This window comes from Diabrotica undecimpunctata, chromosome 8, assembly GCF_040954645.1.
Source record: "Diabrotica undecimpunctata isolate CICGRU chromosome 8, icDiaUnde3, whole genome shotgun sequence".
Lineage (NCBI taxonomy): Eukaryota > Metazoa > Arthropoda > Insecta > Coleoptera > Chrysomelidae > Diabrotica > Diabrotica undecimpunctata.
The window spans coordinates 10,557,017-10,572,067 of record NC_092810.1 but is presented as its reverse complement, the minus strand read 5'-3'; the positions used below and the strand labels follow the sequence as shown (position 1 = coordinate 10,572,067).

The 15,051-nt window shown below is 36.2% G+C and overlaps 1 protein-coding gene across 2 annotated transcripts in view; it reads right to left on the bottom strand.

Moving 5' to 3' along the window:
• The window catches only part of Chsy (Chondroitin sulfate synthase), a 141,891-nt gene extending 137,239 nt beyond the window's left edge, over positions 1 to 4,652 (bottom strand). The window contains exon 1 of one of the 2 annotated variants that reach the window (XM_072539663.1): positions 4,296 to 4,652. The gene's annotated coding sequence lies outside the window, so the exon portion shown is untranslated. The remainder of the gene's footprint in view (positions 1 to 4,295) is intronic. The other variant, XM_072539664.1, reaches the window with a different exon arrangement.
• Positions 4,653 to 15,051: the final 10,399 nt, after the last annotated feature.

The following is a 15,051-nucleotide window of genomic DNA, read 5'->3' as shown; positions in this document are numbered from 1 at the left end:
GTAAGCCGAATGTATTTTTTTGAAGAAGAAGAAGAAGCGTCTTTTAATGTTCTTTAAGTGTATAAATTTTGAAATTGATATGTTTAAAGCTCGTAAGGTTATTCAATTTGTTTATAAGCCTAATATATATAAAAAATGTTTAAGACTTTAAAAAAATTTCTAGGCTCTCCTAGTGAACCGATTTGAATTTTACGAAAAGCGTTTGAAAGTTTGAGCCTTCTTTTATGTGTAGAAAAATTTGCAACTATCTGAGGGCCTTATTTAGGGCTTACTATAAATTTGAAAATTTGCGATTTTTTTCCAGTAGGCTGGGTTGCAAAATTATTATGCAATACCTACTTGACCGATCTTAACAAAATTTAGCACACGTTTTAAACATATTAAAAGGTTTTTCTAGGCGGAATATGGAGCTCGTAAGTCAAGTTTAGAAATTCGAAAACATTTAAAGGATTAACTTCATTTTTTGTACTTTTTTTTCCAATTATTGCTATTTTTTCAACAATAAACATTAAATTTTCAATTTCTAGCTAACGAAATATTGTGTAAAATTGAATAACGAAACTTTTAACTTCTTATAATTTTTTCTCTAGGATCAATATTTTCCGAATTATAAACGAAAATATTAGCAAAAAAATGAGAAATTTTCAATTGTTTTCAGATTTCGTTAAATAAAAAATTTAGCACAGGGTTTGCGACTGGCGCATATCGTGATTATCGATATTGGGCACATCCTGAAGGGATTCCAGCAAAAAAATAGCTTCCTATGGAAAATGTCCAATCCAAAACAGATCCCGCCTAGACTATTAAATACAAAACCTTGTATTCTTTTGAATTCATCTAGCCTAAAGTGAACATATTCATTTGTATCCGTCTGGATACAGGTGGCCAAAAATGATCAAAGTCATTTGTATCTAATAGGATGCAAATGACGCTTAAGGTGTTAATCGTTTAGAGGTGTAAGTTGAATGTACTGTATATACTAACATTAGGGAACAACAGTACAGATTCGTAAAGAACTGTTGGCTAAGAAAACATTAAGTATCTTTCCAAATAATCTAAATAATAATCTTAAAATTATTATCTTTTGAAACTAAGACAATTACTATTTAAATGGGAATAAGCCACAATTAAAGGTTAAAATACGTTTATTGACGTTTCAAATCCACTTCGGAAATCGTTCTCAAAATACAAACATTGGTAAATTAAACAAATTTTGTTTTTTGTTACTTAGTGAAAAATTCTTCTAATAATTTAATTTTATCTGACTCATCTATATTGACAATTCAGACATACCTTATACATTTTAAAGTAGACGACTTTAAAATGATATTGCCAATATTGTTGAGTTGCGTTCCTGGGACGACTTTACTTATAAGATAGTTCATTCGATTACATGAAATCCACTTTAACTTGAGAATATCCGTCAGAAAATATCATAACATGTAATTCGTCTTTAAAAAGACAAACACATGTCATGATGACAGTAAAATTCTCCTGTTAGTGATTCCATAGTAAATTATGAGGGAAAAACCAGGAAAAAACCTCATAATACTATCCCGACATGGTAAGTATTTGATCGTGCATTTAGTTTACCTTCAATAAACACCAAATTCCGATTTTATATGTCTGTTATTTAAAAAACATAAATGATGTATTCTCTATATGTTACTGACTTACCAATACTGGTATTTTCCTTTTAATAACTTCCTCTTTCAATATGGGTAACCAGATCCTACTACATTCTGCCGAGGAATTCGCGACACAATTGGTCTCATTTAGCATAATTAGAGCCACTTCTTTGATTTTTCTCTTTTTACCATCCGTTTCTTTTAGGACTATATTTGAATCATTCCATTGAACCCTATGTTCATTATCATATCCTTTTAAGCTTTTCAGATAATCCTTTTATGTATGGTATTGTTATTTTCCTCGTATTATTCCTTGCATAGGCTGTAGGATCTCGTTCTAAGTTGTTTTGTTCTATTCGATCGATTGTTGAAAATTCCTTATTTATAAAAGATAATCATTTTTTAATAAAACAGATGTTAACAAATGTTTTTCCTCCAAGAACGAATTTTCGTTAGAACAAGTAATTTTGGCTCTATCGTATAAGGATTTAATAATTCCCTTTTTAATATTAATATTGTGATTTGATTTGAAATTTAAATATCTGTTGGTGTGTGTTGGTTTTCTATACACCTGAGTTTCGTATCCAGTATCGTTCTTAGAGATTAAAACATCCAGAAAAGGTAATGTGTTATTATATTCCTTTTCCATGGTAAATGTTATTGTCTCTTCTTTATCGTTTATATCATTTAGGAATGTGTCCAACAACTCTGATCCATGAGGCCATTTTGAGAATACATCATCTACATATCTCCACCATACTGAGGGTTTTAAATTTTGTTTAGAAATAATATTTGTTTCAAAATCTTCCATAAATTTATCGGCTAATAATGGAGATAAACTAGAGCCCATTGCTAGTCCAAAACTTTGTTTATAGAATTCATTATTTAGTTGAAAGTATGTATTATCAGTACATAATGTTATTAACTCCATTATAGCTGATATATTTAGTCTTGTTCTAGTTGCCAATGTATCATCACTTTCTAATTTTGTCTTGACTGTGTTTAAAGTCTTATCTAATGGCACATTCGTAAATAAACTATTTATGTCAAAACTTACTAAAGTATTATTTGAATTAAATTCAATATTTGATAATTTATTTAAAAAATGTTGTGTATTTTTTATAAATGTGCCATTTTTATTTGCAATTGGTTTTAAAATATTTAATAAAAATTTTGATAGTTCACTACAAGGAGGAAAAACATTTTTTAACATCTGTTTTATCAAAACATGATTATCCTTTATCGTTTATAAATAAGGAATTTTCAACAATCGATCGAATAGAACAAAACAACTTAGAACGAGATCCTACAGCATATGCAAGGAATAATACGAGGAAAATAACAATACCATACATAAAAGGATTATCTGAAAAGCTTAAAAGGATAGGAAATAAATTCAACATTTCAACAACATTCAAAACAACAAACACGTTGAGATCTATTTTGTCCAAAACCAAACCTAACAATGAACAAGAAAGGACAAAGAATTGCATATATAAAATACCTTGTGAATGCGATCAGTTTTATTTAGGTGAAACATCAAGACCATTAAATGTTAGAATACGTGAACATCAATCCTATATTAAAAATAGAGAATTTGATAGATCTCAAATCTGTAAACACGCATGGGATAATGAACATAGGGTTCAATGGAATGATTCAAATATAGTCCTAAAAGAAACGGATGGTAAAAAGAGAAAAATCAAAGAAGCGGCTCTAATTATGCTAAATGAGACCAATTGTGTCGCGAATTCCTCGGCAGAATGTAGTAGGATCTGGTTACCCATATTGAAAGAGGAAGTTATTAAAAGGAAAATACCAGTATTGGTAAGTCAGTAACATATAGAGAATACATTATTTATGTTTTTTAAATAACAAACATATAAAATCGGAATTTGGTGTTTATTGAAGGTAAACTAAATGCACGATCAAATACTTACCATGTCGGGATAGTATTATGAGGTTTTTTTCCTGGTTTTTCCCTCATAATTCACTATGGAATCACTAACAGGAGAATTTTACTGTCATCATGGCATGTGTTTGTCTTTTTAAAGACGAATTACATGTTATGATATTTTCTGACGGATATTCTCAAGTTAAAGTTGATTTCATGTAATCGAATGAACTATCTTATAAGTAAAGTCGTCCCAGGAACGCAACTCAACAATATTGGCAATATCATTTTAAAGTCGTCTACTTTAAAATGTATAAGGTATGTCTGAATTGTCAATATAGATGAGTCAGAGAAAATTAAATTATTAGAAGAATTTTTCACTAAGTAACAAAAAACAAAATTTGTTTAATTTAATAATGTTTGTATTTTGAGAACGATTTCCGAAGTCGATTTGAAACGTCAATAAACGTATTTTAACCTTTAATTGTGGCTTATTCCCATTTTAATAGTAATTAATTTAAAATGCCACAAGAAAATAGCTTCAGAACAATATTATGAAACTAAGACTGTTAAAAAAAAGCGATCTTGTATCACTTCTCCATTAAAAATACATTTTGCTTATAAATCGAGACATTAAGGTTTTTAAAATATATAGATAAAATCTTTATTTCGTTAGCTAAGTTATTAGAAAATTTTATTAGTAAAATAAAATAAAAATTGGTATTTGGTCTATGCTAGGATCTAATAATCATTTGAATACTTTAATATCTTACTTTTTTTAACAAATTTGCAGAAAAAAATCCAATCAATAGTCAAAACTGGTTGTCAAAAACTCGCAGTACCGGCAAACTAACATACAAATAGAATAATCGAAAAATGATCAAGGCAATTTATTAACAAAGTTCGTTCAAGTAACAAATAATCTTGTCGAGACTTTATGGTCGTACGATTTCCTTGACCTTATGACAGTTTTTTAGCACACATACTCCGCGTAATACGATGTTATCGGAACACGTCCGTCGTTGGTAGGATTGCCGGAGTAGGTTACCACGTTTCGTCCTCACCACGTTACCGGTTTCGTTAAACTGACAGCACTTTCGTGTTTTGTATTTGTGTACTGGAACTGGTATCTCTCGTCGAGTCTGCTTGGCCATGCCATCCTATTGCCGGGTACGGGTGCCGAAGCCTATGCCGTAATTTCTTATGCAAAGTTCCGTATGGCTGGCCACACACGCGAAGGGAATTTTGCGAAATATTTTGATTTTGTTCTTACATAATAGATATTATGTTTCCGGACTTATGTGTAGGGACAATTTCAATATATAATATGACATGTACGGGTATGTTTCTCTACGGTCTTCGAATATATTTAAAACAGAAGGAATTGCTGATGAAATTACAATAAATAAAGGATTATTTTTTTTTCGGAATCTTAGGAGCAAACTTATATTAATGACAGACTTTCTTTAGGTATAGAAGATACCTATAAGCAAAGAGTGATGACATTTAACAATATATGAAGGGTAAGGGGAAAAAACAAACGATGTCACAAAAGTAACTTACAGAGAAAAGTTAATCAACGTGACTAATCTGCTGGTTATGATCTTAGAAATAAATAAAACTGCATACAAATATTTTTAAGTAGTTTATTACTATATTATTAATATCTAAACAAAAGAATACGAACTTAACATTATTAGATTTTGTTGAAAAAATAAAAAAGCACGTTAACGTCACAAATAACTTGTTAAAAACCAACGTTGTCCACTTTCTACATAAGCCTACACAGAGATTTTTCATTTGTATAGCAATGTTTCGTAAAATTCTTGAGCATTTTGAAGACAAAATCGTTTTAAAACTTGTAAATCGTTGTACTTAGCCTGGGAAATCGGTAATGGTCTATGGTATGCTTGACTTGGTAGCTCAAATTCGCCATCTTTCATTTTTCTTGGAACAACAGATTTTATTGATCTACCTGTTATTTGCTTGCTTTCCCAAATGCCATTATGGGTGGCATAAAAAGTGGTTCGGTAAAAAACCAATCCGCGTTTGTCTTTCACCAATCGAAGTTCTCTTACTTGTTGCAGAGCTATTGGACACTTACGAATAAATTTTTCTTGGAGAAATGTAGTCCACTGTTTCGTTAATGTCTGGTCCACGTCTATAACTTTGAACGGTTCCGGCTTTTTTCTTGTATCTTTTAACACATATATCCAATCTACGGGTAGTTCCATCTTAGTCTTCAAATTTATCAAGCCCATGTTTTTATCACATTCTAGATACGAATGTCCTCTAATGGGGAATGTAACTTGAATAGTATCTAGACGCTTTATGTCATGGACAATGTAATGAAGTAGCCGAACAACTGTGAAATTTTTATTTTGTCCACCAGCTGAGTCGCAGAAAATGTGAAGATGACGGACTTCTGTTGGTAGTTCATTAAAAATGAAATAGAAGAGAAACGATGATACCTCGTCGGATCCTTTCCTTGACACATATTCAGGATATGTAAAAAAACAGGATTTTCCTGAAGACGGCACATGAATGTTGAAAGAAAACATAGAAAGTTGTCTCCTATAATAAACATCGTTAGTGCTGATGTTGGGTAGCGAAATGTTTTTCTGGTAGTCCATGACGATTGATTCATATTCAAAAGTTCTCCTAGCTTTTATTCGGGCAGCTCGTTTTCTATCATAGAAAACTTGGGCACGTCTTTTGTGCAAGTTATTTTCAGTAGATAGAGCTTTTATCTGTGCTGCATCGTCAACAGAATGAAAAGTCTTGATTTTTGCATTAAACTCATCACACTTGCTACAGGTATCTGCCCTTGGGTATCCAAATGAAATGTTGAATTTGTTATTAAAGATATTTCGGTACGTGTCATATGAAACAGATGCAATAGGATACTTTTCTTTAAACATTTGAAACATTTTCATAATATTTAACTCTTCACTTAAATACACTTTTTTCGAGTCCTGAATGCTATAATGACTTAACCTGCCCCGAAATGAAGCAATATGTTGCTGAATTTGGTTACTTAAATCAGAAGTTAACTGACGATGTTTCGAAGAATGCTTTCCTCTTTTGTCGACAGGAGCAAGTCCGGATGTTTTCAGAGATGCTTGAATATGAACCAACTTAGATCTAGTAATACCATGTGTTACGTAAAAATATGAGTCATAGTTTTAACCTTTAAAACATGTTTTTAATCTAATATGTTGTAGAGTTTACGAGAGGCCTCGATTTACCTGAGCGACCTTCCAGAAGCGATGCGAGGGAAATCCAGTTTGCTTTTACCGTTTCGCCATCGAAGGTTTTAGACGATTCGAGATAACGGCACTGGTATATAATAACGGAACTTTATTTGGAAGACACAGTTAATTCGGACGACGCGCTCGCGATAAAATGTTACGTTCGCTTTTTAATAAATTATGTATGTTTAGTGAAAATAAATAAATATCAGTCATTGTGCTTTTTAATGAATTAAGATAAGAACAAGACATTATAAATTAAAGACTTAACAATTAATAAATTCACAACAAATGGTGTCAGAGTGAGATCGAACATAAATTAGACTTATAATAATAATACAAGTGAATATAAAATAAATTGTGAAAATGGCTACGATTTATGAGCTGACAGTGACTAATTTAAGAAGACATCTTGAAGACAGAGAATTAGCTTCTACCGGAAAAAAGGCTGAGTTAGTCCAACGACTAAAGAACGCTTTGCTAGAAGAAGGACTAGATCCAGAGACTTATATATTTGAAGACAAACATGATGCTGTCCTCTCGTCGATTTCGAAAGTTTCCGGCGACATCGCATCATTAGAGAACAAAGTTTCCGACGATATTTCGAAAGTGTCTTCTGATGTAGCCAAAGTTTCCGGCGACATCGCATCATTGGAGAACAAAGTATCCGGCGACATCGCTTCTTTAGAAAGCAAAGTTTCTAACGAGATTTCTTCTCTGGAAAGCAAAGTTTCTGCTAACATCTCTAAAGTCACTTCTGAAATATCTGCTCTTGACGATAGAGTGTCTTCGCTAAAAAACCAAGTTGCTGCCGATAAGTTGGCCTTCGAAGAAAAGATTAAAGAGATGGAAAGGAAGATGGAAGAAACAGGGACAGCAGAGAGAGGTAACAATCCGATTACAGTGGAGATAAAAGAAGACGAGACGAAATTTAAGTTGGAGACACGGCCGAAATTTGAAGGAAGTGGAGGTTCTATTCATGTTAAAGTCCCAACTTTCGACGGAAAATCATCATGGAACAACTACATGAAACAGTTCGAATCAGCCGCAAGAGCAAATGGATGGTCTGAAAAAGAAAAGGCTGTAAACCTGACTATCGCTCTTCGAGGAGATGCCTTAGATGTGCTTCAGACCATAGCCGTAGAGGAGACCGATGATTTCGAACAACTGAAGAAGAGGTTAAATATGCGATATGGCCACGAACATTTGGAGCATGTATATCAGTCACAGCTTAAAAATCGTAGACAGAAGAAAGATGAAGCTCTTCAAGAATATGAGGTAGATATTGCCAGATTAGTACGATATGCTTATCCAACAGCTCCCGAAGACATGATGGAAAAATTGGCCGTTCAAACGTTTATTGATGGTCTTCGTGATCATGAAATGCAGAGAACACTGCGATTAGCTCGTCACAAGACGCTGGTTGATGTCCTATCCGCCGCCCTCGAATACGAGTCAGCTACGCAGGCCTCTGGCGGGTACAGTAAAGTTAGGACTGTAAAAGAGGAAGGAGACGAAGATAAACTTGACCAGCTCTTTAATTTGATGAAAAGCATGACATGCAAGAAAAAGAAGACCATAAAATCAAGAAACTCACCATCAGGAAAACCAGAACGAGTCAACCTTAGGGGGGCAGCTTCGACCCGGAACTCTTCCAAAGACCCTCTTATACTAATAGCTTCTTTGAAATGTCGTGAAGATAGTGTATATGTAGATGGAGACATAAATGGTAAAAAGCATACGTTGTTGGTGGATACCGGAGCGACCAGAACCATCATACGCCCGACAGTTATAAACAGCCGAAAGAAACTGTTACCAACGAGGTTGCGACTTCGGACCGCTACAGGTGAAAATGCCAACATTCATGGAGAAATCCAGGTACAATTGGGAATTGGAGCAGAAAAGTTCGTCCATACTGTTATAGTTGCTGACATCGAAGAGGATGTTATATTAGGAATGGACGTAATGAATATGCATGGATTCCAATTGGATTTTAAGAATAAGGTAATCAAAGTTGGCAACGAGGAGGTATTTCTCCATCCACATAATGACAACACTGTGCAAGCAGCCATTACAGAAGATACAGTCGTGCCTGCAAGAAGCGAAACGATCATAGTAGCGCGACTACAGGGAATTGTAGACGAAGGGAGACCTGTTATGATGGAGCCTTGGAACCACGACGATGAGGTTGGCCGTGGAATCATAATTGGAAAGGAATTGGTGACTTCGGCTAAAGAAATTCCTGTGAGACTTATCAATGTCAACGACTACCCAGTGACCATAAAGAAAGAGACAAAAGTAGGAACTTGTGTACCTGTGACATCCATAATTCGTCAGGCGACAACATCTGATAATTCCAACGACAAATTCGACCAAATGGTTGCAGTTGCAGGACAGTCTCTAAATCAGATGGAGAAAAGGAAATTAAGGGAATTTCTTCGGCAGTATCGTGATATTTTCGTACCGAAAGGAGGAAAGACGGGAAGAACTACCGTTGTTAAGCATAAAATTGATACTGGTAATGCTAAGCCAATTCGTCAAACAGCTCGACGATTACCACAGGCGAAGAGAGAGGAAGCTGAAACGATTGTTCAGGAAATGAAGAAAGACGGGGTGATAGAACCTTCTACGAGTCCATGGGTCTCTCCGGTGGTCCTGGTTAAGAAGAAAGACGGAACGACGAGGTTCTGTGTGGATTACCGTTTGCTGAACAACGTTACCAAGAAAGATAGTTATCCTCTGCCTCGGATCGATGACACATTGGACACATTGGCTGGAAGTAAATTGTTTTCTACTTTAGATTTGAAGTCTGGATACTGGCAGGTAGAAATGGACCCAGTCGATAAAGAAAAGACAGCCTTCACCACAGGATCTGGATTGTGGCAATTCAACGTTATGCCATTTGGTCTTTGTAATGCTCCTGCGACATTTGAGAGGCTTATGGAAAATGTGTTGAGAGGGTTATCTTGGAAAACATGCCTGGTTTATTTAGATGACATAATCGTCTTGGGGGAGACATTCGAAGATCATTTGAGGAATTTAGAAAACGTTTTTAATCGACTTAAAGCTGCCCAATTGATGCTAAACCCCAAGAAGTGCCAGCTATTTCAAGGTAAAGTCAATTATCTGGGTCATATAGTCAGTAAAGAAGGAGTGGCCGTGGATAAGGGAAAAATCGATTCCATTAAGGAATGGCCAAAACCAACTGACAAACATCAAGTGAGAAGTTTTCTTGGACTATGTACTTACTACCGGAGGTTTATTAAGAAGTTTGCAGATATCGCTAAGCCATTAACGCGACTTACGGAGGAAGCAAGAGATTACCGCTGGGATACAGACTGCCAAAATGCCTTTGAGACCTTGAAAAAGCATTTAATAACAGCACCAATTTTAGGGTATCCACTGCCAGAAGGAGAGTTCATCTTAGATACAGATGCAAGTAATGTGGGAATTGGAGGAGTGCTGTCTCAGATTCAAGGAGGACAGGAACGAGTCCTCGGATATTTTAGTAAAGTTCTTTCAAAACCTGAGCGGAATTATTGCGTCACGAGAAGAGAACTTCTGGCAGTAGTGAAATCAGTAGAGCACTTCTATCAATACCTCTATGGAAGGAAGTTTTTAATCCGAACCGACCATGCCGCCCTTAAGTGGTTGATGCAGTTTAAGAATCCAGAGGGTCAGATAGCCAGGTGGATCGAACGACTCCAAGAATACGATTTTAAGATTGAGCACCGAGCCGGAGTTAGCCACAGAAACGCTGATTCTCTTTCCAGACGGCCATGCCCAGCAGAGTGTCCCCACTGCAACAAAACGGAATCCAAGGAAGCAGCAGTGCTAAGAACGACGATTGTCAACGACGACTGGACGCCTACTAAGATAAGGGAAGAACAAGAGAGAGATCCAGTTATACAGAAAATCCGAAAATGGAAAGAGGAAAACCGTCGACCACCTTGGCAGGAAATATCAAACCTATGCTCAGTAGTTAAGACGTATTGGGCCCAGTGGGACTCATTTATCATCGAAGATGGCTTGCTTAAACGAGTCCTGGAAAATGATGACGGTTCAGAGAAGAGAAGACAGTTGGTGATCCCAAAGAGCAGAATAGCCGAAGTACTTCGTCAGTTACACGACAGTCCATCGGGAGGGCATTTTGGTGTAAGGAAAACCCTTCAGCGAATTCGGGAACGGTTTTATTGGATGAACAGTTCCGACGACGTAAAAGACTGGTGTAAGAAATGTACTATTTGTGCTACGAGTAACGGGCCTCACCGGAAAAGGAGAGCTCCTATGAGACAATATAATGTTGGAAGCCCGTTTGAAAGAATAGCTTTGGACATTGCAGGGCCATTTCCAGAAAGTGAAAATGGGGGCAAGTACATGTTGGTAGTAATGGATTACTTCACTAAGTGGGTCGAGATTTACGCACTTCCAGACCAGAAGGCCGCCACCGTTGCAGATAAGTTGATCCAAGAATATATCAGCCGATTTGGAGTGCCTTTGGAGATCCATAGTGACCAAGGCAGGAACTTCGAAAGTGATCTATTCCAAGGAATATGTGATAGACTAGGCATGAAGAAAACAAGAACTACCGCGTATCATCCGCAATCGGATGGTATGGTAGAACGAATGAATAGGACAGTTGGCAAGTATTTGACAAAGATGGTGTCCGATCATCAGCGAGACTGGGACCAATACCTTCCGTTCTTCACAATGGCCTACAGATCTGCTGTTAACGAATCAACGGGCCAGACACCAGCCAGAGTCCTATTCGGACGCGAAATGCGACTACCTTGTGATCTAGAATTTGGGTGTCGACCTGGAGAAGATGTAGCAGGTGAAGATTATGTGATCGAATTACGAAGAAGAATGGACGATGTACATGAGTTGGTCCGTTCCCACCTTCAGATCGCTAGCGACCGAATGAAGAAACGGTACGATACACAAGCCGAAAAGGGTTGCTTTAAGAAGAACGACAAAGTATGGCTGTATAATCCCAAGAAGCGAAAAGGTTGTTCTCCCAAATTGCAGCAGTTTTGGGAAGGTCCATACCTCATCATGGAGAAGATCAACGATGTCATCTACCGAATAAGCAAGATTCCGAGGGGAAAGCCGATGATAGTACACCATAACCGGTTGGCATCTTTCGAAGGTGACCACGACGTAGATGAAGAAGTGGAAGTAAACCAAGTCCAAGATGTGTTTGACCTCACGTTTGAGGAATTCATGGGTGCCTATGGAGGTACCGGTAAAGCGAGACATGGTGTTACCACTGAAGAAAAGCAAGATCTACTCGAGCTCCCCGATGACTACTCGCTGGCCCTTACCATCCCGGCCAGTATCAAAGACGCACCAGGGTTGGCATCCGTCTTTCGAAGGAAGTTTGGTCGAGTTGCAGAACTTCAATGCCAAGTGCCAGCTCCCGGTAAAACCTTGAAACTCCAAGATGCATCACGTTACCTTTTCTACCTGGTAACAAAAGACACTGCCCGTGACCAACCTACCTACCGAGATGTATGGGAAGCCTTACTTCAATTGAGAGGGCACGTACTAGAGTCCGACGTGCAAAAGTTAGCCATGCCAAAGTTGGAGTGCCGCCAATTAGATTGGAGGGTTATCCGAAATATGGTGGAGGAGATCTTTAAAGACACCGAAGTCCAGGTGTTAGTCTGTTGCAATCCGCATAGTTACTGGAGCGGAGAGAAAACCGTCCCTTGTCATTTTTATACAACTGGAAGTTGTAAAAGTGGGTCCAGTTGCCGATACCAGCATACCGTTCCAGTTCTAGTCCCAACAAGGTTCCAGGAGGAACCATCTTTTGAGAGGGGGGCAATGTTACGTAAAAATATGAGTCATAGTTTTAACCTTTAAAACATGTTTTTAATCTAATATGTTGTAGAGTTTACGAGAGGCCTCGATTTACCTGAGCGACCTTCCAGAAGCGATGCGAGGGAAATCCAGTTTGCTTTTACCGTTTCGCCATCGAAGGTTTTAGACGATTCGAGATAACGGCACTGGTATATAATAACGGAACTTTATTTGGAAGACACAGTTAATTCGGACGACGCGCTCGCGATAAAATGTTACGTTCGCTTTTTAATAAATTATGTATGTTTAGTGAAAATAAATAAATATCAGTCATTGTGCTTTTTAATGAATTAAGATAAGAACAAGACATTATAAATTAAAGACTTAACAATTAATAAATTCACAACACATGCATTGCAGTAAAAGCACTACTGCAGACAGATATTTCTTCTATGTTTTCTCTCTTCACTCGTACTCTGTAGCGGTAGGTAGCATCATGGTGTTGTTCTCCATCGACTTGTCGTGACCTTCGTCTTACAACTGGCAATACAGCAATCAATCCAGCTAAATAACAGTTTTGAGCATCAATTGATCCTAGTTGATTGAATCCGTTAAGTATGTTTTGCCTCTCTTGAGCAGTAGTGTTTTCAAAACACTTCAGTCTTTTACACTTACAATCATCTCCTAACTCGTGAGCCTGCAATCTTAACTTTTTCATTACATCTGCAGTTCGACCAATTTTCTGTCGTTTCTTGGTTTTTTTTTAACAGATCGTCACACAAATATTCTTCACTCGAACTCATCTTGACATAAACTGCCGCGAAAGACGAAAAGAACAAAACATGACGTAAAATTGTCACGCCCTGTTAACTGTCGTTGCTATGCAACTAGTTGGACTACGTCGGTTGTTTACCAGTACCGCGCGGACAACGTTTGTTTTATACCAGTATGGGTATTTTCTAATGCTTTCTTATTTGGACACCGTTGGTATTATTCCCATACAATTTAGCACGTGTTTGGGACCGGATATTGTCAACACAATGAGTTGATTACCTGAAATTCTTATAAAATGGACATCGTTTGTTTTTTCCCCTTACCCTTCATATGAGATACACTGCTCAACAATCGAAATGGGTATTATCGTCCGACCAAATAAAAAAAATCAAAAGATGTCTTCGGAGCTATGGTCAAATTTTAGGTTTCCTGCAAAAAGCACTGGCAAAGTAAAGAAAATTTAAAATTAATTATTAGCATCTTTTTCTTAGCCTAATTATTAGGCTTTTCATTAGCTAATTTCTTTTGTAGGGTAAAAAAGAAACAAGGTAGAGTTGCATATTATGTAAAATAAATTATCACGTATTCTTCTCTTAATCTAAATGAATATAATGTTGAGCAAAGTTCAGAGTTTTGTGCAATTTATGTACCTTTAATAAAAACCAATATTTTAATTGTATACAGATCGGGTAAGCGTTACTTTGACTTGTTTTTGGTAAATTTTGAGAATGTCATAACGTCCTTGCTTAGTAAAGCAGACAAACTGATCATACTTTGTGATTTTAATATAAATTTTAAAACTGAATCTGACCCTCTTTTGATATTCAAAATCTATTAACATCTTTTGGTCTAAAAGTAACTATAAAAGATTATATTAGAATCACATCCTAGTCCAGTATTTGCATCGGCAACATTATGACAATTTTTTCTGAAAATATCTACAAAGTCGTCGTTTTTCAACCTTGTTATTCTGACCATCGAGCTCAATTTTTATTTATTGACTCTAAGCATAAAGTTGTTGACACTAATCAAACATTTCAACGGTTTATTACTTCTTCTGGTTTACAGAAGCTTAAACGTGCGCTAGCTAGTACAAAGATGGACTTTTTCTTTTGACTTTTGACAGTCTTTCTTACCGAAAATTATAACAACTTAAAATTAAAGCATTTTCCACTAAAAAAAGTACGGCAAACTGCTAAAAAAACCACCCGTGCAATGGTTTAATAGTGAATTAAGGTCTTACAGATCTGATCCTTCTCTTATTAAACACATTGCAGATGCCACTAAGGATCCCGATTTGTTCAAAGTATATAAACACCAAAAATTTGAATATAATCGGCAATTACAAATTGCTAAAAAGTCAGCTTATTGTGATTTTATTACTAATTCCAATAATAAACCTAGAGACTGCTGGAAATAGTAAATTTCGAAAGAAACAAAACAAAATCCAGTTCGGTACAACCTGATCTACCTCCAGACGAAATAAATCAATTTTTTACCACAATTGCAGAGAATATAATTCCATCTCTTCCCACTATGAATGTCGATGTCCTCTTCAATTGTCCCATTGCGGAAGAAGAGATCTCTCAAATAATAAAGTCTCATACTAATTCTAATTGTAGGGACGCTCACGAAAAAAGAAACTTGCTAAATAGTTTTAACACCTTTCACTAATCTTATTAATTTAATTCAATTAACT